Source organism: Bos mutus, chromosome 21, assembly GCF_027580195.1.
Source record: "Bos mutus isolate GX-2022 chromosome 21, NWIPB_WYAK_1.1, whole genome shotgun sequence".
In the NCBI taxonomy this organism is placed as follows: domain Eukaryota; kingdom Metazoa; phylum Chordata; class Mammalia; order Artiodactyla; family Bovidae; genus Bos; species Bos mutus.
This window is the reverse complement of record NC_091637.1, coordinates 29,533,280-29,559,850: the sequence shown is the minus strand read 5'-3', so window position 1 is coordinate 29,559,850 and position 26,571 is coordinate 29,533,280. Positions and strand designations below refer to the sequence as shown.

Here is a 26,571-nt window from a genome sequence, read left to right as displayed (position 1 = left end):
AGCTCCTCTGTAGGCTGTGTGGTCTTAGACGAATCATTTAACCCAGCTGAAGGTCCTTTGAGAATGTGGAGATACTTCACAGTGCAGAGACTCTACAATTGGCAGTTATTAGTATTAAGTGTTTGCTAAATACTCTTGGCTTCCTTCCACAGCCTCCACAAGCCCTGTTGCCCACCACTTTCAGGGCTGGGGAATGGATATTGATCTGGAAGACTGGGAGATTGAGCTGAAAAGAACAAAAGCACCATTGTGAGCACGTGGGCTCACAATTTCCTTTCTGTCCTTTCAATGTGCAGGAATGTCATTTGGGACCTGAGTGGGAAGGGCGTGGGAATCCGTCCAGAGTCTACCAGCTAGTCTCAGGGAAGGCCAAAGAACTACCAGGACACCAGAGGAGACACAGCCCTGCAAGGTCCTCATGTGTCTTGTTATGTAGGTGAAGAATTTGGGGCCCAGAGTAGGAAAGAGACTTGCCTCATGATACAGAGCAAATCAAGGGTGAGAACCAGAGCCTTACACAGGGGGCAGCAGGTAGTCCCACTGTTCCAGGTCTTCTATTCTTTGGGGGCATTTGAGACATTTCTCAGTTGGTAAAGAATCCGCCTGCAATGCGGGAGACCTGGGTTAGATTCCTGGGTTGGGAAGATCCCCTGGAGAAGGGAAAAGGCTACCCACTCCAGTATTCTGGCCTGGAGAATCCTATGGACTATACAGTTCATGGGGTCTCAAAGAGTCAGACACAACTGAGCGACTTTAACTTCACTTCATTCAGACCTTTGACCTTTACTCCAAATGAAGTTGTATATTCTATCATTAAACATGCTGACAAAATGGCAAAAGCAATCATTTCTACTGCAACTTAAATACTTAGAAGTGCACTTGGCATCCTGGAAGCCTGAAAGTCCATGGCTTTGTCTTTCTATCCCAGAAAGTGAAAGGAAAGTGAAGTCGCTCAGTTGTGTCCAACTCTTTGCGACCCCATGGACTATAGCCTACCAGGCTCCTCTGTCCATGGGATTTTCCAGGCAAGAGTACTGGAGTGGATTGCCACTTCCTTCTCCAGCGAATCTTCCTGACCCAGGGATTGAACCCTGGTCTCCTGCATTGTTGACAGACACATTACCGTCTGAGCCACCAGGGAAGTCCTTTCTAGCCCAGAGTTGCTATAAAATTTAGTACAGGTCAGGGTGGGCCAGAGAGATAGGTTGAAGCAAGATCAGGCAAGACCAGACAGGTTTCATTAAGGAGTTTTCACTTTGAGCTTCATCCTGAGGCAGTAGACAACACTGGAGAGATCTAAAAGAAAGAACAGAAAGATCGTGCTGGCTGCAAAGATCTCCCCAGACCACAAGGAGTGTGGTTTAGCTCTGGCTGGTACCCAGAAGGAGGCAGGAAGGAGAAGGGAGTACCAGGGTCTTCAGAGTGCTCATCTCAGCCATCTCCATGGTGACATGGGAAGATGGTACAGTTCCTCTCAAGGAAATTTCCTAATTAAAATTTCAAGTGTTTTCAGGCTGGCCTAGACCCTGGCTTCACCCCTCTTCTCTCTGAACACAAACAGGTAAGCTGAGAAGTGGAGGGAGTAGAGAAGGAAATGGTAGGTTGAGATGAGGGGCCCCAGCAGAGACCTCAGCCGTGCCACCAGCCTCCGCAGCCTTGGACACCCATCCTCTATTCTACCTAGAGGGTCCCCAGGCCCAACATCTAATGGAAATCAAGTTGTGTCTCTTCAGAATAAGAAAAGCTTTTCTCCTGCCACTTACTCAGAGAGGCTCAAGGGAAGCGACCAGTACTTTTTTCCAGAGGTCTAGGTGGTCATGACAGAGAAGGCGATGGCAACCCACTCCAATATTCTTGCCTGGAAAATCCTGTGGATGGAGGAGCCTGGTGGGCTGCAGTCCATGGGGTTGCTGAGTCGAACATGACTGAGCGACTTCACTTTCACTTTTCTCTTTCATGCATTGGAGAAGGAAATGGCAACCCACTCCAGTGTTCTTGCCTGGAGAATCCCAGGGACGGGGGAGCCTGGTGGGCTGCACAGAGTCGGACATGACTGAAGCAACTTAGCAGCAGCAGCAGCAGGTGGTCATGAATTCATGAGCTCCTTAGAGACCTCTTTAAGTTCTCCCTTTTCTAGCCTTTCCTCTCTCACTCTCATCCCTTGTCATCCCACTTCCCTGTATTTTGTAGATGCAGAAACAGAGGCCCACATTAAAGAGGTGACTTACATAAAGATTAAAATTCTATAGGAACTTCCTAAAGAAATTATACGTAGAACTACAGCCTACCAGGCTCCTCTGTCCATGGAATTCTCCAGACAAGAATACTGGAGTGGGTTGCCATTCCCTTCTCCAGGGATTGAATAAGGAGCCCAGGGATTGAATAAGGGGCTCTCTCATTGCCGGCAAATTCTTTACCATCTGAGCCCTCAGGGAAGCCCAGAATTACTATATGATCCTGCAATTTCATTTCTGGATATACACCCCAAAGAACTGAAAGCAGGGAATTGAACAGATATTTGTACACCAATATTCAGACCAGCATTACTCACAAAAGTTTGCCTTTTGTGAGTAATGCCCAAATGCCCACCAACTGATGAATGGGTAAGCAAAATGTAGTATATTCATGAGATGGGATATTTATTCTGCCTTAACAAAAAAGGAAATTCTGATATATGCTGCAACACGGATGAACTTTGAAAACATTATGCTAAGTGAAATAAGCTAGACACAAAAAGATAAAATATTGTGTGGTTCCACTTACATGTGGCACTTAGAATAATCAAATTTACAGAGACAAGGAACTTCCCAGTGATCCAGTGGCTCAGCCCCTGAGCTCCTGGTGCAGGGGGCCTTGGTTCAATCTCTGGTCAGAGAACCAAATTCCCACATGCCATGACTAAAGATCCTACATGTTGAAACTGGAAGATCCCATGTGTTGCAACCAAGGCCCCTCGCAGCCAAGAAAAAAAAAAAAAATATAGAGACGAAAATTAGAATGGTGGTTACCAGGGGCTGAGGGGAGAATGGGGAATTGTTTAAAGGGGACAGAGTTTCAATCTGGGAAGATGAAATAGTTCTGGAGTAGGATGGTGGTGATGGTTGCACAACAATGTGAATATATGAATGCCACTGAACTATACACTTAAAAATGGTTAAAATAGTAAATTTTGTTTATTTTACTGTAATTTAAAAAAATGAAACACATACAGAGTACAGGGTGGTACCCAATCCAGAATTACCCATTGCCTCTGATTATTTATAGCCACTGTATCTCTTTTAACCTAGCAAAAAGTCATTTTTAAAAATACAATACTTACTTGTTGAACACACCAGGCGGGTTGTTATGGAAAATTTCTCACTTTCTGATTTTGTGCTTCTGTTTCTTTGTGCTGTCATTTGTCTGGTTCCTCAACTTTCTTTATTTCCGGTAAATTGGAATTAATATCTAATGGTTGATGTGCCTGTGTGCTCAGCTGCTTCAGTTGTGTTCAACTGTAACCCTATGGCCTGTAGCCCAGCAGGCTCCTCTGTCCATGGGATTCTTCAGGCAAGAATACTGGAGTGGGTTGCCAGGCTCTCCTCCAGGGGATCTTCCAAATACAGGGATCAAACCACCCCTCTTTCCCTCCTGCTTCTTCTGCTTTGCAGGAAGATTCTTTACCCACTGAGCCACCTGGGAAGCCCCGATTGATAGATCCAGGTAAAACATTTTTTTGGCTAGAATAAATAATTACCATTGATCTTGTGTACTTCAGATTATATCACCACTGAAGACACAATCTTGCTGAAGGTTAGTAAACCACTACCAAAACTCAAGATTACTTTCTCAGAGTGGTGACAGTCTGATATCTCCATGTTACACTTAGATTGTCCCCCCTGCCTCTAGAAGGTAACCCATGTAGCCTCAATCATTTAACCTTGATGGATAAGCCTCCTTTACAAGGGTTTGCAGATTTCTGCTTTTTCTAATCTTACATTTTCCCCCTACCCTAGAAAGAAGAGCACTCCCTCATCAACTGGGACTCTATTACTGCTAGAAAAGCAGAATAAATCTTTAATTCTTTTCGTTTTAGTGTGGAGAGGTTTGCAGTAATGGGCACTTCCCACACAGAGATGCTATCATACTGAAAGACAAATGTTTTCACCTTTTAGCTGTGTGTGAGCAAACGCCATAACTAATTCAGTTAATTTCTGAGACTACGTTAGCTTTTATACCGTCTATTATTTTGTTGAACCACCTTCGCGCCACAGAAAAGTGCCAGATACCTCAAAGCCACCGGGGGCCGTGAGAGGCCAGCCCGCTCTACAGCTGTGCTTTGTATTCTGATTTTCACTGGAAGGTACGCAGGACGTTCCTCCGAGCCAGATGTTGTGTCTGGCCACGGAGGTGTCGAGGACGTTCTGGGTCCCCGGAGCTGCAGGGGTGAGCGCTCTGCCAGCAGAGATCTCCGGGATAAACAGCAGGCACCCTACGCTCACTTCCGCTTCGGGGTCGTTTGCATCAGTCCCCTTCATCGCTCACCGCTAGAGGGCCGTTTATATACTTTTTAAAATAGTATAAGTTTCCATGCACACAATCAGAAATGAAACACAGTTTTGAGAGTAGTTAAAAAAGAAAAAAAAAGAAAACTTTACCGAAAAAATTATGAGAAAAAATTTACATGCAAGTCTTAAAACAGGTTAAAATAATCTTGATATTTTTGAAAGGACCTAAGAAACAGAGAGATCATCAACTGCCCGGCTAGCTCAGTCGGTAGAGCATGGGACTCTTAATCCCAGGGTCGTGGGTTCGAGCCCCACGTTGGGCGGTTGCTTTATGATGTCTTTCCAACGTGATATCAGTTCTCACCATCTCTAAAAAGTGACCTCAAACCAAAAGTTCTTGTTTTCAAACAATACATTAAAAACTACTAAAACTGAACAAGTTTAAAAAGGAAACATTAAAACTAGAAAACAATTTCAGATTATAAATACACAGTTAAAGAGTATATGTGTAGAGAAGTATTTGTTACTGAGTGGTCTATTTGAAAGGCAGTGGAATGCCAAAGGTTAAGAGATAGAGGACATGAAAAATTAATGAAATTGTAGGGTTGAAGTGATCTCTGTCAAGATGTTTGAAATGCATAGTTTTTACTTTATGCTCTGCCATACGCGAAAATTAGTTTGGATATCAGCTTTGATTCACAGGGTTTCCTATGCATATTCATTTCATATCCTTGAATTCCTCTAAGTAAATTAATTTACTTTGGCGTATGGGAAGGGCTTGTGGTTTTTATGGGCTATTTAAACCACTGTGGCCTCTCTGGTGGCTCAGATGGTAAAGCGCCTGCCGGCAATGTGTGAGACCTGGGTTTGATCCCTGGGTTGGGAAGATCCTCTGGAGAAGGAAATGGCAACCCACTCCATTACTGGTAGGCTACAGTCCATGGGGTTGCAAACAGTCAGACACAACTGAGGGGCTTCACTTAAACCACTGTAAGATTGTTTTAGTGATTAGTTAATCAGGTAGCTATTGCGGACGGACACAGGACTTAATCCTTTTTTTCCTAAGTTAGTGATCCAAACTGCAGCAATTTTGGAGTCTCATATTTCATTTAATATCCTGTGATAAACCATAATGGAAAATAGTAAAAAAAGAAGGTAAATATATGTGTCTGTTTGAGTGCTGAGTGATAGTCGCTCAGTCAGACTCTTTGCAACCCCATGAACTGAGGCACCAGGCTCCTTTGTCCATGGAATTCTCCAGGCAGAAAAGAATACTGGAGTGGGTTGCCATTTCCTTCTCCAGGGGATCTTCCTGACCCAGGGATCCTGCATTGCAGGAAGATTCTTTACCATCTGAGCCACAAGGGAAGTATGTGTACATACATGTGTGTGTATATACATGTATATGTATGTATAACTGAATCAATTTGTTGTATAGCAGAAATTAACACAACACTGTAAATAAACTATAACTCAAAAAAAAAAAAAACAAACCTTCAAAGCAAGTAATTATCTTTTCATTAGTATGTTTCCCTAAAAGAACTCAATTCCTTAGGTCAAAACTTTGCTTTTATGTTCACAAATGAAAATTCTTTTCTTGTCTTAAATATTTTCTGTATTCCCTGCAATTCTCAAACATTCTCCACACTGACCATATGTTATAATCATTAATTCAAGATACAGTTTCAGGCTTTGGAAGAAACACATGGAAAATTTCACAATAAAAAATGAAGATCCCTAAATACTTCTGTTGTTACAAAGGAATATTAATCTCTAGGTGATGGTAGGTGAAGTAGAATTTTTAAAAAGGCAACTCGGCCAGAGAAAAAGCAAGCTAGTAAATTGATGAAGAAGTCAATGAAGATATATTTACTTTTAAATATACATCCATTTTTTAAATTAAAGATCATTGTTATGGGTTGAATTTGAGTCCTCCTGATAGTCATATGCTGGAGTTTTAACCCCTAGGACTTCAGAATGTGACCTTATTTGAAAATAGGGTTGTTACAGATGTAATTAGTTATGAGGTCATATCAGAGTAGATTGCATTTTTAATCCAATTTGACTGATGTCTTTATAAAAGGGGGAAATATGGACACCCCATGCACACAGAAATGCACACCTAGACACATGGGAGAATGCCATGTGAAATAAAGGCAGAGATCAGGGTGATTCGTTTATAAGCCAAGGGATGCCAAAATTTGCCGGCGGACAACTAAAAGCTAGGGGAAAATCCTGAGACAGATTCTCCCTCAGGGCCCTCAGAAAGAACCAAACCTACCAGCACCTTGATCCTGGATTTCTAGCCTCCAGAACTGTGAGGCCACATTTTGTGTTTAACCATCCAGTTTGTGGTATTTTGTTATGATGGCCCCAGGAAACTAACATGATCATTGTTCTTTCGGGAGGTGATTTTGATTTTAAATTTATTTCGGTATACCTTGTATTAAGTAGTTGTCATCATCTTCATTTCCCTTAATTTCCAAAGCTGTAGGGAAACAATGGTTTGGATGTGGACCTACATTCAGCTCAAGTGAGGACATTATGATCACAGCTCCATCAGAAGTAGCATTTAGAAATGACTGCAGTCTCAAACAATATTTTCTTATTGTTGACTGGTGATTCATTATGTTGGCTAATGATTTATAACAGTTTGTACCAAAAGAATGTTTTCAAAGATATACTAAATTAAACACATTTTATTCTCCCATGGAATACTTGGAGACTTTATATTTAATTATTCAATAAATAAATCATTTTAAGAAACTGTGCTAATTCTCAGTGGTCCAGTTTCTTCAACAAGTAAATGGCAAGAAGAAGAGAGAGATAGAATGAATTCAATCAAATGAAATGCATGGACTGTGTTTGGATCCTGATTTGAACCAACCAGTCATAAGATTATAATCTGACATACACAATAGAATCAGAAGATCACATGAGACAATGCTGGGAATCTGAACACTGACTGGATAATTGAAGATATTAAGGAGCTATTTTTAAATGCAATAATGGTATTATTGTGTTTTTTGAAAAGCCCTTATTTTTTAGAGATATGTACTTACTTGTTTAGGAATGAAATAGACATGATATTTGGAATTTGTGTGTATTTTGCTAGGGGTGGAATAATTGGGTACCAAAGACACAAGATTGGCCATATGTTAATAGCTATGAGATGGCTGGATGGCATCACTGAATCGATGGATGTGAGTCTCAGTGAACTCCGGGAGCTGGTGATGGACAGGGAGGCCTGGCGTGCTGTGATTCGTGGGGTCGCAAAGAGTCAGACACGATTGAGCGACTGATCTGATCTGATGGAGGCTCAGAGAGGAGTATGCCAGGGTTCATTGTACAGTTCCCTTTACTCTTGTTTATAGTTTTAAATTTCTATTCATTTACATACTGTCTCATTATGCAAAAATGAAAGTATCTTAACCTCCTTAGCCCAGTGATCAAATTTAGCATCACTAATGAGAAAACCAGACATCATGTACCTCCTGATATGTTGCAATGACAAGTGCAGAGCATCACCTATAAATTGTTCTTGTCAAAAACTCTCAACTTAGATCTAATTGAGTCTTTAGATGTGACTTAAGTTTATAGGAAATATAGGAAAAGTGAAATGAGTTCAGTAACCCCATGAATAAACAGACAAATGCAGATTGTCAGACATTCAAAAGAATCAGTTTCTTCAAAAGGCAAATGTCATGAACCACAAATAATAAAGTATATGTGTGTGGATGGACTGTTTTTTGTGTCAAGGGCTCCCCTCTCACTCCCGTGGCAGTCCAGTGAAGCCAGTGAACTGTTTTTCCAGAATGCTTTTAAATGTATAAAATATAAAAACATAGGATTATAAAGAAAAACAATTATATTGAAATTGTTGTTATTCTTGCTTAGTTGCTGAGTGGTGTCCAACTCTTTGCCACCCCATGGACTGTAGCCCTCCAGGTTCCTCGATCCATAGGATTTTCCACATAAGAATATTGGAGTGGGTTGCCATTTCATTCTCTAGGGGATCTTCCTGATCCAGGGATCTAACCTACATCTCCTGCATTGGCAGGTGGATTCTTTACCACTGAGCCACCAGAGAAGTCCTGACACTCATGTACAGTTATGAAAATATTTTAAAATATGCTATAGTAAGGTACATGCTTCATTTTGGTGGCTCAGTGCTAAAGAATCTGCCTGCCAATGCAGGACATGTAGGTTAGGTTCCTGGGTCAGGAAGACCCCCTGGAGAAGGAAATGGCAACACACTCTAGTATTCTTGCCTGGAAAGCCCACATGGACAGGGGAGCCTGGTGGGCTACAGACCATGGTGTTGCTGAAAGTCCGACACAACTTAGTGACTGAACAACAAATATGATCTAGAAACAGGTCTAATAATTACAGTAATTTCAAAGTAATGATGACTAAATAGTATTTCTGAAATATACGCAAGAACTCAAGTGATACAAAACATCTCATTTTTATTGTGACAAAGCCACAGGTGCTAGTGATATTATCAGTTTTGTTATCTTCATTTATCATGAAAGTGAAGTCACTCAGTCGTGTCTGACTGTTTGAGACCCCACAGACTGTAGCCCACCAGGCTCCTCTGTCCATGGGATTTTCCAGGCAAGAGTACTGGAGTGGATTGCCATTTCCTTCTCCAGGGGATCTTCCCAATTTATCATGAAAGGAAATACTAAATTTCACTTTGAATTTGATGAAAATAAAGATGTATTTTTTTCCCCCATCCAAGTTCATGAACCCTTTGAATTGTATACAGGGACACCTACTTTAAGAACTTCCTGCCTAGATCTGAAAATACTTTAAAATTTAACAACCAAATGCAATACCTTGTCATTTAATGGATCTTATTTTAACAAGCAATAAACAAACAGAGATAAAAATATTCTATGAACAAGTGAGGAAATGTGAAATGGGAATGATATGAATTTAGGGAATTATTGTTAATTGTGTTGGGTATAATAACGGTATTGTGGTATGTAGGAGAGAATGCTTTTCTATTTTGGAAGTACATACTGAAGAAATCAAGTGTAATAGGTCCTGATGTCTTACACACATACAAACACAGATATGTATATATACGCCAAATATGGGAAAACATTCACAATTGTCGAATTGAGATGATATGTAATATATTGTTTTTTCTACTTTCCTGTATGTTTGAAATTTTCATAATAAAATATAAAATAAAGTGATTTAAAAAATATTTTTTATGGTATAGACATGATAGGGGCTTCCCTGGTGGTCCAGTGGCTAAGACACAATATTCCCAATGCATGGAGCAGGGGTTTTAGCTCTGATCAGGAAACTAGAACTCACATGCTACAACCAAGAGTTTGCATGCCACAACTAAAGATCCTGTGTGCTGCAACTAAGACCCGGTGCGGCCAAATGAATACATAAATTAATTAATTTAAAAGACTCTCTGTTTAAAAATATAGATATGGTAAAGTGCATGATTCATAAGTGTACCACTTGATGAATTTTTACATTTGTAAACACCCATATAATCACATCAGGTTAAGGTTTTAGAACATTCCCAGAACGCTGAAGTCCCTAATGCCCCTTTCTAGTCAATTCCTCTTCTTCACCAGTTAACCACTTATCCTGATTTCTAACACCATTGTTAAAGTATATTGTCTTTAATGTCTGGCTTCCTTTACACAAATGACTTACTCTTATATTAAAACAAGTGTTTACAGACTGGTAATACTATGTATGGTAAAGATGTGGGAAAACAAGCTCTCTCTTTAACTGCTGGTTGAAATGTAAGTTGATGAAGGCTTTCCTAAGCTTAAAATGTCCAGTCGTTGACTCAGTCATTCTGCATATAAGGTCCTAAAAATATAAAAACAATGTGCACAAAGGTTAAGGTTGAAAGGCATGTATTTCTAACAATGAAAAACTGAAGGCAACCTAAATGTCTGGCAACAGAACTAAGGTTAGATGCATGCAAGCCGAGTCACTTCAGTCGTGTCCGACTCTTTGTGACCCTATGGACGGTAGCCCACCAGCCTCCTCTGACCGTGGGATTCTCCAGGCAAGAATACTGAGTGGGTTGCCATTTCCTCCTCCAGGGCATCTTCCCCACCCAGGGATCAAACCTGTGTCTCTTATGTCTTCTGCATTGGCAGGCACTAGCCTGCTAATTTACCACTAGCACCACCTAGGAAGCCCAAATTTAGATAAATATGATCTATTTATACTATAGTATGTCATGAATAGTTAAAAATGTGAGGACACATATGCAATTGGAGTGACCTCTAAGCCATATCATGAAGTTAAAAAACAAGAAGACACAGAACAATATATATAGTCCATTTATAGAAAAAGAAAAAGCAATTAGGGAGCATAGAAAAGTGTCCATGCAAAATGATGGGGGTGGGGGTGGGGGAGTAAATGAGGGAAAATAAAAGGAGTCCTTACCTCAACTTTTGCCCTGTATTTTATATCTCTGAATTGTTGCATCGTGGATGACTCAAATATTCAAATAGTACTTGAATAATTAAAACATAAAGCAAAAACTTTGATTTTAATATAAATGGAGAAAGAACACAATGTGGATGCTAAGATACTCAAACAACTTATAAGAGTAGTACCTTTGATGGGGAAGGGGCAGATAAGGGACTGAAGTATGAAAGACACTTTTCACTGTCTTCATTTTTATATTAAAAATTGAATTATTGGATTACTTTAAAATATTTTGTATTCAAAAAATTTAAAAAAAGAAGTGTACTTCAGAGTTTTGGTGGTCACAAAGACGGGTCACAGAGAGGCCCTTGCCCCCTTTTTGTGTACTCTAAGTAGTGCAGACCAGATTCTGTACAGAGAGACGGAGTGAGGATTCTTTGTGGGTTTCTGTGGTCAAAGAAGGGGTTGTGTTAAAGGAAGATTGAAGGAGAACTTGGAGTCAGATAAATAGAGACGGGTCTGGAATTCATTGGGTGCATAATATGTTCAGGGGAGGGTTTAGAAAAGGCATGGAGACAAGAATGAAGCCTGGAGGAAGGGTGGGGACTGTTTGTGGAGGGACTTAAAATGCCAAACTAAGTACTTTGGGATTTATCCTCCGTAATATTTGTTGAGCACCAATTCACTGTTCAGTGCCTCGCTAAGCCTTTCCACGAAAGGAAGGTGTGTGCGTGCTCAGCCGTGTCCAGCTCTTAGCGACCCCATGGACTGTGGCCCACAAGGCTCCTCTGTCCATGGAATTTACCAGACAAGAATACTGGAGTAGGTTGCCATTTCCTCCTCCAGTGGATCTTCCTGACCCAGGGATTGAATCTGCTTCTCTTGTGTCTCCTGCATTGGCAGGCAGATTCTTTACCACTATGCCACCTGGGAAGCCCTTTCCATGCAATTTCATAGTACATCAATGGAAAGGTGCTATTGTTCTCCCCATTTTGCAGCTGAGTAAATTACAGACTTTTGGAACAGGGGTATGACAAGATGAAATTCATCTAAATTGCGTGTATATTCAGTAATAGCTGAAAGAAAATAGGTGACAGAAAATTGCACAAATAGGGGTGTGCAGAGCCCCGACATCAGTATAACAATGATAGGGACACAGTAAAGGAACAAATAGTAGGTGATTAAATAGTTAATCCCATTAGGGGATTGTAAGTAAAGAAAAAAGTATGGGAGACCTCTGTAAGTTAATGATTACTCAAGAAAGCAGTTCTTGACCATAAAACCAAGCAGGCTGGCTTAGCAACAAAAACTATGCATCGGAAGCATGGGACATGCCCCAACGCAATAAAACAATGGTGGCATGAGACCCATATTCTGCCCAGTGAGCTCAATAAGTTAATGATCCCTAGGACATACTCTCTGCGCGCACACACACATACAAAAAACAATAATTTATGGAAAGGTGACACTTCAAAGTAAAGACCCTCATTGTACTGACTTGAAAAAATTTTTCCATAGTGCGATGACAGTCCTGGCTTGACCAAGAGAAAACTCCCTTGCCCAACCTGGAGAAGAACTGATGATGGAAGTATGATGCCTACTCAAGAATGAGGAAGAAGGTGGTCTTTCCTGCCCACCGCCCTCCACCCCATTTTCCTTTGTTTATAAAACTGTAGCCAAGTAAGTTCTTGGGGCTTGGCACCCTCTCATCCACCCTCGTGTAAGCCTCACAAATTCCTATTCTAATAAATCACTTTTTTTTTTTTTAAGAAAAAGCTCAATTTCTTAAATTTGTTTTTAATTGGAGGATAATTGCTTTACAATGCTGTTGGTTTCTACCCTACAACAATGGGAATAAGCCATAAATATACCTGTATCCTCCTCTCTTGAACCTCCCTCCCATTCCACACACCTTCCCACCCCTCTAGGTCATCACAGAGCACTGGGCAGAGGTCCCTGTTATATAGCAGCTTCCCACCAGCTAGCTATTTCACTCATGGTAATGTATATATTTCAGTGCTACTCTCAGTTCATCCTACCATCTCCTTCCCTCACTGTGTCCACAAGTCCATTCTGTACATCTGTGTCTCTATTCCTGCCCTGCAAATAGGTTCATCAGTACAAAAATAAACCCCTTATCTACCACCTTGCCCCTCCCTGAATTCTCTCTGAGCTGAGACATTAAAGGACTAGAGCTCCTGAGAGCCCCTACCCACACCACCGTGTGGTTTCAATGTGGTATTCACATTAGCATCTCTTGGAGGTGGCCAAAAGTCCACTAGCTCAAAAAGCTGTAAAACCCCAAGCCTGCCTAGCGTCTCCCGCTTTGTTTTCACTTCCGTGTGATCCAGGCTGGAGAAGGGGAGGAGGAGGACCTGACAAATGGCCGTCAGAGGACTAAATAAACTGGCAGGGTACTTGGTAAACAATGAAATTTCTAGATGCAGACTTCATTACCTATCCTTTTTCAGTCAGATTGCTAGCCTTAAAGCTTTTTTATGCAGGAATTTCCTATGCAGATACCCCATGTCCAAGGTAAGAGAAACCCAAGTGAGACGGTAGGAGTGTGAGAGGGCATCAGAGGGCAGACACACTGAAACCATAATTGCAGAGAACTAACCAATCTGATCACATGAACCACAGCCTTGTCTAACTCAATGAAACTAAGCCATGCCGTGTGGGGCCACCCAAGACAGGCGGGTCATGGTGGAGAGGTCTGACAGAATGTGGTCCACTGGAGAAGGGAATGGCAAACTACCTCAGTATTCTTGCCTTGAGAACCCCATGAACAGTATGAAAAGGCAAAATGATAGGATACTGAAAGGGGAACTCCCCAGGTTCGTAGGTACCCAATACGCTACTGGAGATCAGTGGAGAAATAACTCCAGAAAGAATGAAGAGATGGAGCCAAAGCAAAAACAATACCCAGTGGTGGATGTGACTAGTGATAGAAGCAAGGTCCGATGCTGTAAAGAGCAATAGTGCATAGGAACCTGGAATGTCAGGTCCATGAATCAAGGCAAATTGGAAGTGGTCAAGCAAGAGATGGCAAGAGTGAATGTTGACATTTTAGCAATCAGTGAACTATGGTGGACTGGATTGGTTGAATTTAACTCAGATGACCATTATATCTACTACTGTGGGAGGAATCCCTTAGAAGAAATGGAGTGGACATAATGGTCAACAAAAGAGTCTGAAATGCAGTACTTGGATGCAATCTCAAAAATGACAGAATGATCTCTGTTCATTTCCAAGGCAAACCATTCAATATCACAGTGATCCAAGCCTATGCCCCAACCAGTAACATTGAAGAAGTTGAAGTTGAACGGTTCTATGAAGACCTACAAGACCTTTTAGAACTAACACCCAAAAAACATGTCCTTTTGATTATAGGGGACTGGAATGCAAAAGTAGGAAGTCAAGAAACACCTGTAGTAACAGGCAAATTTGGCCTTGGAATACAGAATGAAGCAGGGCAAAGGCTAATAGAGTTTTGCCAAGAGAACACACTGGGTCATAGCAAACACCCTCTTCCCACAACACAAGAAAAGACTCTACACATGGACATCACCAGATGGTCAACACTGAAACCAGATTAATTATATTCTTTGCAGCCAAAGATGGAGAAGCTCTATACAGTCAGCAAAAACAAGACTGGGAGCTGACCTGTGGCTCAAATCATGAACTCCTTATAGTCAAATTCAGACTTAAATTGAAGAAAGTAGGGAAAACCACCAGATCATTCAGGTATGACCTAAATCAAATCCCTTATGATTATACAGTGGAAGTGAGAAATAGATTTAAGGGGCTACATCTGATAGATAGAGTGCCTGATGAACTATGGAATGAGGTTCATGATATTGTACAGGAGACAGGGATCAATACCATCTCCATGGAAAAGAAATGCAAAAAAGCAAAATGGCTGTCTGAGGAGGCCTTACAAATAGCTGTGAAAAGAAGGGAAGTGAAAAGCAAAGGAGAAAAGGAAAGATATAAGCATCTGAATGCAGAGTTCCAAAGAATAGCAAGAAGAGATAAGAAAGCCTTCCTCAGCGATCAATGCAAAGAAATAGAGGAAAACAACAGAATGGGAAAGACTAGAGATCTCTTCAAGAAAATCAGAGATACCAAAGGAACATTTCACGCAAAGATGGGCTCGATAAAGGACAGAAATGGTATGGACCTAACAGAAGCAGAAGATATTAAGAAGAGGTGGCAAGAATACACAGAAGAACTGTACAAAAAAGATCTTCATGACCCAGATAATCATGATGGTGTGATCACTCACCTAGAGCCAGACATCCTGGAATGTGAAGTCAAGTGGGCCTTAGAAAGTATCACTACGAACAAAGCTAGTGGAGTTGATGGAATTCCAGTTGAGCTATTTCAAATCCTGAAAGATGATGCTGTGAAAGTGCTGCACTCAATATGCCAGCAAATTTGGAAAACTCAGCAGTGGCCACAGGACTGGAAAAGGTCAGTTTTCATTCCAATCCCAAAGAAAGGCAATGCCAAAGAATGCTCAAACTACTGCACAATTGCACTCATCTCACACACTAGTAAAGTAATGCTGAAAATTCTCCAAGCCAGGCTTCAGCGATATGTGAACTGTGAACTTCCAGATGTTCAAGCTGGTTTTAGAAAAGGCAGAGGAACCAGAGATCAAATTGTCAACATCTGCTGGATCATGGAAAAAGCAAGAAAGTCTAGAAAAATATCTATTTCTGCTTCATTGATTATGCCAAGCCTTTGACTGTGTGGATCACAATAAACTGTGTAAAATTCTTCAAAAGATGGGAATACCAGACCACCTGACCTGCCTCTTGAGAAACCTATATGCAGATCAGGAAGCAACAGTTAGAACTGGACATGGAACGACAGAAAGGGAGTATGTCAAGGCTGTATATTGTCACCCTGCTTATTTAACTTATATGCAGAGTACATCATGAGAAACACCGGGCTGGAAGAAGCACAAGCTGCAATCAAGATTGCCGGGAAAAATATCAATAACTTCAGATATGCAGATGAAACCACCCTTATGGCAGAAAGTGAAGAGGAACTAAAAAGCCTCTTGATGAAAGTGAAAGAGGAGAGTGAAAAAGTTGGCTTAAAGCTCAACATTCAGAAAACGAAGATCATGGCATCTGGTCCCATCACTTCATGGGAAATAGATGTGGAAACAGTGGAAACCGTGTCAGACTTAATATTTTGGGGGCTCCAAAATCACTACAGATGGTGATTGCAGCCATGAAATTAAAAGACGCTCACTCCTTGGAAGGAAAGTTATGACTAACCTAGACAGCATATTCAAAAGCAGAGATATTACTTTGCCAACAAAGGTCCATCTAGTCAAGGCTATGGTTTCTCCAGTGGTCATGTATGGATGTGAGAGTTGGACTGTGAAGAAAGCTGAGCACTGAAGAATTGCTGCTTTTGAACTGTGGTGTTGGAGAAGACTCTTGAGAGTCCCTTGGACTGCAAGGAGATCCAACCAGTCCATTCTAAAGGAGACCCCTCCTGGGTGTTAATTGGAAGGACTGATGCTGAGGCTGAAACTCCAATACTTGGCCACCTCGTGCGAAGAGTTGACTTATCGGAAACGACTCTGATGCTGGGAGGGATTGGGGGCAGGAGGAGAACGGGCCGACAGAGGATGAGATGGCTGGATTGCATCACCAACTTGATGCACATGAGTTTGGGTGAACCCCGGGAGTTGGTGATGGACAGGGAGGCCTGGCGTGCTGCAGTTCATGGGGTCGCAAAGAGTCAGACAGGACTGAGGGAGTGAACTGAACTGAACTGATGCAGGAATTGAGAGTCTCTTGGACTGCAAAGAGAACAAACCGGTCAATCCTAAAGGAAATCAATCCTGAATATTCATTGGAAGAACTGATGCTGAAGCTGAAGTTCCAATACTTTGGCCACCTGATGTGAAGAGCTGACTCATTAGAAAAGACCCTGATGCTGGGAAAGATTGAGGGCCAGAGGAGAAGAGGGTGACAGAACAAGATGATTGGATAGCATCACTGACTCAATGGACATGAGTTTGAGCAAACTCTGGGAGACAGTGAAGGAGAGGGAAGCCCTGGAGTGCAGCAGTCCATGGGGTCACAAAGCGTCGGACACGGCTTAGTGACTAAACAACAACAATGTAGGAACTACTCATGGTGCTGTCGCAAGTAGGCTTCAGATGCAGCTTTCTCTTTTTGGCCATTCGAATTCCACATCATTGTGGTCCCATACTGCACGTGTGCTTCCGCAGTTGGACCTCTTCCATCCTTTTACTGCGGGTAAGGCATTGTTTCCCTTCCCCTAGCCCCAACACACAAAATCAAATTTAGTCTTTAATAACCTCAGGTGGCCCTGGGGTGGGGGTGGGGGAGAGAATTAGCGGGTGGAGGATGGCAAGAGACCACCACCCCTTCCCCGCCCTGCCCTGCTCAAGCTCCTTGGAGCTACCAATCCTGGCATGCCCTGGGGGTGGTGCTGGGGCAGGAGCCCTGAAAGGCCTGTCTGCTCAAGGGGCCTAGGCAAATCGAGCTCAGAGGAGTGTCCAAAGCGGGAGTTAAGTAGGGCAAAGCATAGGACAGGTAGTCAGCAGTGGTGGGAGGAGGAGGCACTGGCCAATCACTTATAAATGGTGCTGAAGCAGGACCAGAAGTCTAAATTCCAGGAGCATGACTCTGAGCCCCAGGAAAAAGGCACCTAATGGACTTCTAATCCTTTGTGAAGTCAAGTGGGCCTTGGGAAGCATCACCACAAACAAAGCTAGTAGAGGTGATGGAATTCCAGCTGAGCTATTTCAAATCCAAAAAGACGGTGCTGTGAAAGTGCTGCACTCAATATGCCAGCAAATTTGGAAAACTCAGCAGTGGCCACAGGACAGGAAAATGTCAGTTGTCATTCCAATCCCAAAGAAGGGTAATGCCAAGGAATCTTCAAACTACCACACAATTGTACACATTTCACATGCCAGCGAGATTATGCTCAAAATCCTTCAAGCTAGGCTTCAACAGTTATGTGAACTGAGAACTTCCAGATGTACAAGCTGGATTTAGAAAAGGAAGAGGAACCAGAGATCATATTGCCAACATCCGCTGGAGCATAGAAAAAGTGAGGGAATTCCAAAACAGCATCTACTTCTGCATCACTGATTATGCTAAAGTCTTTGTGTGGGTCACAACAAACGGTTCAAAATTCTTAGAGATGGGAATACTAGACCATCTTAGCTGCCTCCTGAGAAACCTGTATTCTGGTCAAGAAGCAACAGTTAGAACTGGAGGTGGAACAATGGACTGATTCAAAATTGGGAAAGGGGCACGTCAAGGCTGTATATTGTCACCCTGCTTATTTAACTTATATGCAGAGTATACATTATGTGAAATGCCAGGCTGGATGAAGTACAAGCTGAAATCAAGACTGCCCAGAGAAATACCAATAACCTCAGATATGCAGTTGACACCACCCTAATGGCAGAAAGCAAAGAGAAACTAAGGAGCCTCTTGATGAAGATGAGAGAGGGGCATGAAAAAGCTGGCTTAAAATTCAATATTCAAAAAACTAAGATCAGGGCATCTGATCCCATCCCTTCGTGGCAAAAAATGGGGGAAAAATGGAAACAGTAACAGACTGTATTTTCTTGGGCTCCAAAATCAGCCGTGAAATTAAAAGATGCTTGGTCCTTGGAAGAAAAGCTATGACAAATGTAGACAGTGTATTAAAAAGCAGAGACATCACTTTGCCAACAAAGGTCCATCTAGTCAAAACTATGATTTTTCTGGTAGTCATGTATGGATGTGAGAGTTGGACCATAAAGGCTGAGCACCAAAGAATTTATACTTTCAAACTGTTGTGCTAGAGAAGACTCTTGAGAGTCCTTTGGACAGCAAGGAGATCATACCAGTCAATCCTAAAGGAAATCAACCCTGAATATTCATTGGAAGGACTGATACTAAAGTTGAAGCTCCAATACTTTGGCCACCTGATGAGAAGAGCGGACTTGTTGGAAAAGACTCTGATATTAGGGAAGATTGAGGGCAGGAGGAGAAGGGGGTGACAGGATGAGATGTTTGGATGGCATCACCAACTCAATGGACATGAGTTTGAGCAAACTCTGGGAGATAATGAAGGACAGGAAAGTCTGACTGCTGCAGTCTACGGGGTGGCAGAGTCTGACACTATTAGTGACTAAATAACAACAAATCAGCCACTGGTGGGCACCATGGTGGGGCCTCCCGAAAGGGAGTAACTGTTATTAAGCCACCAGCAGCGGTCCTGCTCAGCCACTGGTCAGGGCTGCAGCCCCGGCCTTCTCTCCCCTTCTTCCTTATAATAGGAGTTGTTGAACTGGAGATTTTGCTTTTTGAGTCTGAGTCTGTTCTCCTTTCTCTTTTACTGGCTTTCGGATTAAAATCGTTATTCTTCCTTCCAACAACTTGGCTCCTGATTTATTGGCCCGTCCTTAAAGAGCTTGGGCTAGGTAACAAAGGAGTGGGAGGCCGGCTCCAGGTGTTTCAGATTTGGGGGGCTGGGGTTAGCAAGGGCTGTGCTCCAGGAGGTGGCAGGCAGGACTTTGCGCGGGGCGGGGAGGGGGAGTGCATTCCTGCGGGTTATTTCAGTGGGTTATTGGGAGAAAAATCCCTTGAAGGGAAAGCGTTTAAAAAAAAAGTCGCGCAGTCGTGTCCGACTCTTTGCGACCCGGTGGACTGTAGCCTACCAGGCCCCTCAGTCCATGGGATTCTCCAGGAAAGAATACTGGAGTGGGTTGCCATTTCCTTCTCCAGGGGATCGAGCCGACCCAGGGATCGAACCCAGGGATCGAACCCGGGTCTCCCGCATTGCGGACAGACGTTTTACCCTCTGAGTCACCAGGAAGCCTTAGGCAAGCGCTCAAACGGGAGAGGGTGCCATTGCCGCATGGCATAGTCTTGGTTCGGTGTTTGTTGCTTTTCTGAGGAAGAGGGCTCGGAGAAAGTACCCTACTGTAGGGAGGCCCCGGGTGCGCCGTGGTAGCCGTAGGGTAAGTGATGTGATGTGCAGAAGGGAGGGAGCGAAGCCGGTGCGGGTCCCCTGCGTGGGCTGACAACAGTTAGGGGGCGGCCTCGAGCTCCTCGGTGGTCCGGCTTGGTGGAGCCGCAGCGCTGTGGCTGTGGGGTGGGCTTCGCGCTTGGGGGTTGGAGAACTGCATTATGAGATGGCGGCCCTGTCGGGATCGCCTGAGCCCCGGTGCTCGGCTCCCCAAGGGAGTCGCTGCTTTAGGGCAGTTGCAGCGTCCCCTTCTTCTACCGCCACCGTTTGGGAACCGGTTTCCCGGCTCTTTATCTCAGAGAGGTGGGTAGGGACAGGAGAAAACCAGGGTGAGCTTTTGGATCCCCTTTGTGTTGCTTGAAGGCATCCGTTTGTTTCCCGAAGAGCCTAGTGCGTAGATCTTTTGGAAATGTGAGTGCGCTCTTGCTGTGCCGTTCCTTGTAAAGCAATAAATAAGCTACCTTTAATGTTGTATTATGTTTCCATTTATAAGTTCCATTGTCTTGATGTCATCTTTTTCAGAACAGCAGTTGTTTGACTAACTGCAATAATATTTGATTAACAGTGATTTTGTTAAAAACAAAACACAAGTCCGTGCGCCCCACGCACTGCGCTGTGCTAAGTAGCTTCAGTCGCGTCGGACTCTGCGAACTGTAGCCCGCCAGGCTCCTCTGTCCATGGGATTCTCCAGGCAAGAATACTGGAGTGGGTTGCCACTTCCTTCCCAAGGGGCTCTTCCCAACCCGGGGGTTGAACCCCTCTCTTCCACTGGCAGGCGGGTTCTTTACCACTAGTGCCACCTGGGAAGCCTGGCACAGTGAGGCCAAACAATACCATACCCAAAGAGCAGGGGCCAGGTCCCACAGACGGTGACCCAGGGCGACTGCCGCTGCCATTAGGTCACAGAGGCAGGGATGGAGGAGAGGTTCACCGTTGCCTCAAGGCCTCAGCTGGCCAGTGGGTGACCTTGGTGAGGGCGCTGGCGCTGTGCAGGATACTGCCCCCACGTGTTCCCTAGGGCCCCCAGCCTACCCACTGGCCTGAGGCCCGGTGCACTGGAAGGAACGCTGGAGGGCGGGGGAGGCGGGGAGAAGGCCAGAATCAGTCTCTTACACGCCTGAGATCCATTCCTCCGCCAACCTTTAGCTGAAGGGGCCCACTAAGGGTTGCTCATTGACATTGGGTCGCTTGGGGGAGGGGCCCGCTACGGAGCCCACCAATGGCTGAGCAGGACCACTAATGGTTGCCCCCCAACCGTTGCTTGGTAACGGGGTTGGGGGGCGGGGGGAAATGGCCCACAGCAACAACAATGTGCTCATGACTGCGCCTGGTCCTCATTCCATGACGGTTTGAAAGCTGAGTTTTTATTGTCTTTGATCAACATATCTTGGCTAACGGTAGAATCCGATTTCCAGTGGAAGACAGCTCTTTATTTTTTTGGCCATGCCTGGGGCATGTGGGAGATCCCAGTTCCCTGACCAGGGATCAAACCCCTGCCCCCTGCCGTGAATGTTCAGAGTCTTAATCACTGGACCGCCAGGGAAGTCCCAACAGCCCTTTAATTTCCACAGTTAACACATCTATTAATTTATATTAAAGTGGAGACAGCAGAAACTAAAGTGGAGTGAAATTCTATAAGGCTAGCAAGAACACTTTAGAATTCCCTTTCATTATTATGGAAGTATGGAATTATCAAAAATGGTGTTATCATAGATGTCAAGAAACCTGCAAAAATTGTTGTAAGGAGTTTTCAAACTTTAATGTACATCAGAATTACTTTGAGTCATACAAAACCCATGTATTTGTAACTTTATGGAATATTTAAGAGGTTACCAAGGGTGTTTCTGCTCTCTTTTAAATTAATTTGTTTTTGGCTCTGCTGGGTCTTTATTGCAATGCGGACTTTTCTCTAGCTGTGGCAAGCTGGGGCAACTCTCTGGTTTCGGTGTGTGGGCTTCTCATCGTGGTGGCTTCTCTGGCGGTGGAGCAGCGGCTCTAGAGCGTGCAGGCTTCTGCAGTTGCAGCACACAGGCTCAGTACAGTTGTGGCTCCCAGAGTCCAGAGCACAGGCTTGATGGTTGTGGCACAGGGGCTTAGGTGCTCTGCAGCATGTTGGATCTTCCCGGATTAGGGATTGAACCCCTGTGTCCTGTATTGGCAGGCATATTCTTTACCCCTGAGCCACCACAGAAGCCCCCGCTCTGAATCTTAATACCTGCTTTCTCTCACCCTGTGAAGGTGTGTGACTACCTTCTATGGATTATTTTTCTTAAAAACCAGATGTTTTAGAGTAGGGATTCTTAATTCAGGGTCAGTGTTCATACTCCAAAAGATCTGTAAACTCAGAGAGGAAAAAGTTTTTTTTGCTATTGTCTAAAATTTAGTATTTCAGTTATGAATGTAGATCCCCTTTCCCACAAAAAGCAAAGCTAAATAAATAAACAAAAAACCCACAACAGTGTTAGCTGTATGCAAGTGTTCACATCTCAGCTTTATAGTTGGGAGATACATATAGATGTAATGCAGACTCTTCGTTACTTCAGAATTGTGGTAGTTATTGGATCAGCAGCTAAATATTTACATCACTTGAGGAGCTCATAAAATACCACGAAGGTGTGAAAGTGAAAGTTGCTCAGTCCCATATGACTCTTTACGACTCCATGACTGTAGCCTGCCAGGCTCCTCTGTCCATGGAATTCTCCAGGCCAGAATACTGGAGTTGGTAGCTGGTTCCTTCTCCCAGGGATCTTCTCAACCCAGGGATTGAACCCAGGTCTCCCATATTGCAGGCAGATTCTGTGCTGTCTGAACCACCAGGGAAGACCAAGAACACTGGAGTGGGCAGCCTATCCTTTCTCCAGCTGATCTCCCCAACCCAGAAATCGAGCCAGGGTCTCCTGCATTGCAGGAAGATTCTTTACCAGCTGAGCTACCAGGGAAGCCCTCATATAATACCATAGAACATGATATTTTAAATGTTTTGATAATGATTTCAATACAGTTGGTTTCCTTTGTAATACTCTTCTACTTGTTTATAGAAAAATTCTAGGAAAAGCTCCAGTGGCTTAAATAGAGCTAAAAGAGCTGACTGTGTTGGCACTTTTGAAACCAAGTGGACTGAAAATTATGTGAAAAATCTATTCTTCTACAATCAAATTATATTTTTAGGTACTGCCAGGAATTGCTGCTCTGATTTGTCTGATGAATAGGGATAACTTCCAGATATTATTCCAGTCCCTAACGTTATACTTAGTCTTGCAAGTTTTAATGGTAGGTTCAACATAGAGTATAAGTTCCAAAGACTAGAATTCTTGTCTGTGTGTGTTTTGTTGCTGTTGTTCATTGAAGCAGCCCAACACCCAGTACATCATTGAACACATTGAAGGCATGAACACAGTGGAACTTCTTAAAAAACAAACAAAAAAAACAAAACAAAAACAGCCGTATTTGATGCACATTGACATTTTTAGGAATAGAATGTTTTTCATAGTTTAATCATTTAAAAGGGTTGGAAGAATAGATAAAGCATAAGCTCCTAAACTTAACATTTCTTTAAATCCAGATGTACAATGAAAAATAAACCAGCCCTGCCAGTAGATCGCTACTGTGCTGTGTGCTTAGTCGCTCAGTTGTGTCTGACTCTGCAACCCCATGGACTGTAGCCCGCCAGGCTCCTCTGCCCATGGAATTCTCCAGGCAAGAATACTGGAATGGGTTGCCATGTCTCCTCCAGGGGATCTCCCCAGCCCAGGGATCTGTAGATTTTCTTTGCTTAGCAGGTGACAGATGATTTAAATAGATTGATATCCTAATTGTTTTTTTATTGTTTACATTAGATGCTAAGGTGTTTTTGTTGTGTTGAAGTTTGATCTGAAGTGTTGATGAATACATTGCCTTACCCACTTGCCTAAATTTTGAGGAATACCACAGTACAAGTGTGATGACTCTCCCAGATGTGAATATTCTTATATATGAAGAGAACTCACAACTACCTCAGAACTTTTTTTTCTTTTTTACTTTTACAGGTGAGAGAGTGCTATGCTTTCAAGGGCCTCTTCTTTATGAAAAAAAGGTATAAAATCTGTTTTCTTTTTAGAAGTTAATTGAAACTGCTGGCTGGATAATACCAGATTTCAGTGGTTCATAGCTTTAGTGAGTTACTTTTTTCATAGATTTTCATAGATTTGTATTTCATATGAATCCATGGGTTACATAAAGCATTGCTATCTTGCCATTCATTACTGACCTGGGAAAGGAGCAGTAGTTGGAAAGAGCATTTGAAGGGGAAGATAGAAGATTGGCTATTTATGAGAGTAAAATAGCATTATGTAGTTAATGACTTGTGAGAAAATACTGCCAAGTCAATTTTATTTGCAATTATAATATGTTGAGTAGCACCGAATAAGCATTGAATAGTTATGTTAAAAGTAACGTTTAATATGAGTAAATTTATTTTTTTCCTGTACTTGTTGGATTTCCTGGCAAAGTGAATCCCAGAGAGTTCCATTTCCCTTTTGTCTATATCAATGTTGTGTTTAGGTAATAAAAAATGATTTTACATTTAGCCAAAGATAAATGGGATGATGCATTATGAAATTAAAAATGGTTTTAGTATTTTGTTTCTGGTAACTTTTTTAGCACAAATATTTAAGACATATCAATTTTTTTAACAGTTATAGTTTAAAAAAATGAGCAGTATATTAAACAGTATAATATTTAAAGGCAATTTCTATGTATGTTCTCGGTGAATAGTTTGTCTGTAAAATTGTCTTATGATTGTAAAGTATCAGTGTGACTAAATAACCATTTCCACTACTTTTTACTTGTTTTGAATACATAGTAGATGCATGTTCTTAGAGTTCTAAAATGACTGAAATTGGACTCATGGAGATTGTCAAGAACTTTGTGTGTGCATGTATCTTGATGGTATAATACCAGTGCAGTTTATAAGTGTGTTTTAAGTCCTATTGATCATTTATATCCTTCAATGTTATTTTTGTTGTATCAGCTTATGGTAAATTCTGATACAGAATGTGGCAGATTTTTCTTCTGGCAACAGATACACATTTGTGAACAATTTTAAATGGCAGTTGGACTAGCTTAAACTATTGTGGTTCTCTTGGTTTGCCTTTGATAGAAATCCAAAACCAGATAGTCATCGCTTTTTCATAATTAATGACTTTCTCTAATAATTAAATCTAATTTGTTGGACTGAAGTCCCTATGGAAAACAGTGTGACAATTCCTTAAAAAATTAAGATAGAATTACCATATATATAATCTAACAATCTCACCTCTGTATATGCATGCAAAAAAAAATGGAAAATAGGATCTCAAAGACATACTTATGCATCTATGTTCACTGCAACATTATTCACAATATCCAAGGATTGGAAGCAACAGAAGAGTCCATAAACAGATGAACAGATAAAGAAAATGTGGTCTGTGTATATCAGCCAGTCAGTTCAGTTGCTCAGTCAGGTCTGACTCTTTTGCAACCCTGTGGACTGCAGCGCGCAAGGCTTCCCTGTCCATCACCAACTCCCAGAGCTTTCTCGAACTCATGTCCATCGAATTGGTGATGCCATCCAACCATCGCATCCTCTGTCGTCCCCTTCTCCTCCTGACTTCAATCTTTCCCAGCATCAGGGTCTTTTCCAGTGGGTCAGTTCTTATCAGGTGGCCAAAGTATTGGAGCTTCAGCTTCAGCATCAGTCCTTCCAATGAATATTCAGGACTGCTTTCCTTCAGGATGGACTTGTTGGATCTCCATGCAGTCCAAGGACTCTCAAGAGTCTTCTCCAACACCAGTCCAAAAGCATCAATTTTTTGGCGCTCAGCTTTCTTTATAGTCCAACTCTCACATCCATACATGACTACTGGAAAAACCATAGCTTTGACTATACAGATCTTTGTTGGCAAAGTCAACAAAGGTCTCTGCCTTTTAATATGCTGTCTAGGTTTGTCATAGCTTTCCTTCCAAGGAGCAAGGGCCTTTTAATTTCATGGCTGCAATCACCATCTGCAGTGATTTTGGAGCCCAAGAAAATAAAGTCTGTCACTGTTTCCATTGTTTCCCCGTATATTTGCCATGAAGTGATGGAACTGGATGTCATAATCTTAGTTTTTTTAATGTTGAGTTTTAAGCCAGCTTTTTACTCTCCTCTTTCACCTTCATGAAGAGGCTCTTTAGTTCCTCTTCACTTTCTGCCATAAAGGTGGTATCATCTGCATATCTGAGGTTTTTTATATTTTTCCCAGCATTCTTGACACCAGCTTGTGCTTTATCCAGCCTGGCATTTTGTATGATGGACTCTGTATCTAAACTTCCCTGGTGGCTCAGACGGTAAAGAGTCTGCCTGCAGTTCAGGAGACTGGGTTTGATCCTTGGGTTGGGAAGATCCCCTGAAGAAGGAAAATGCAAACCACTTCAGTATTCTTGCCTGGAAAATCCCATGGACGGAGGAGCCTGGCAGTCTACAGCCCATGGGGTCGCAAAAAGTCGGACATGACTGAACGACTTCACTTTCACTCAGTATATAAGTTAAATAAGCAGGGTGACAATATACATCCTTGATGTGCTCCTTTCCCAATTTTGAATCAGCCTGTGTTGAGCAAGACCATATGAACCATTT

General features: G+C 42.5%; 1 non-coding gene across 1 annotated transcript; it reads left to right on the top strand.

Moving 5' to 3' along the window:
• Positions 1-4,737: 4,737 nt before the first annotated feature.
• Positions 4,738-4,810, top strand: TRNAK-CUU (transfer RNA lysine (anticodon CUU)). Its single transcript has one exon. It is a non-coding gene; the product is annotated as a tRNA-Lys (tRNA).
• The last annotated feature ends 21,761 nt before the right edge of the window (positions 4,811-26,571 follow it).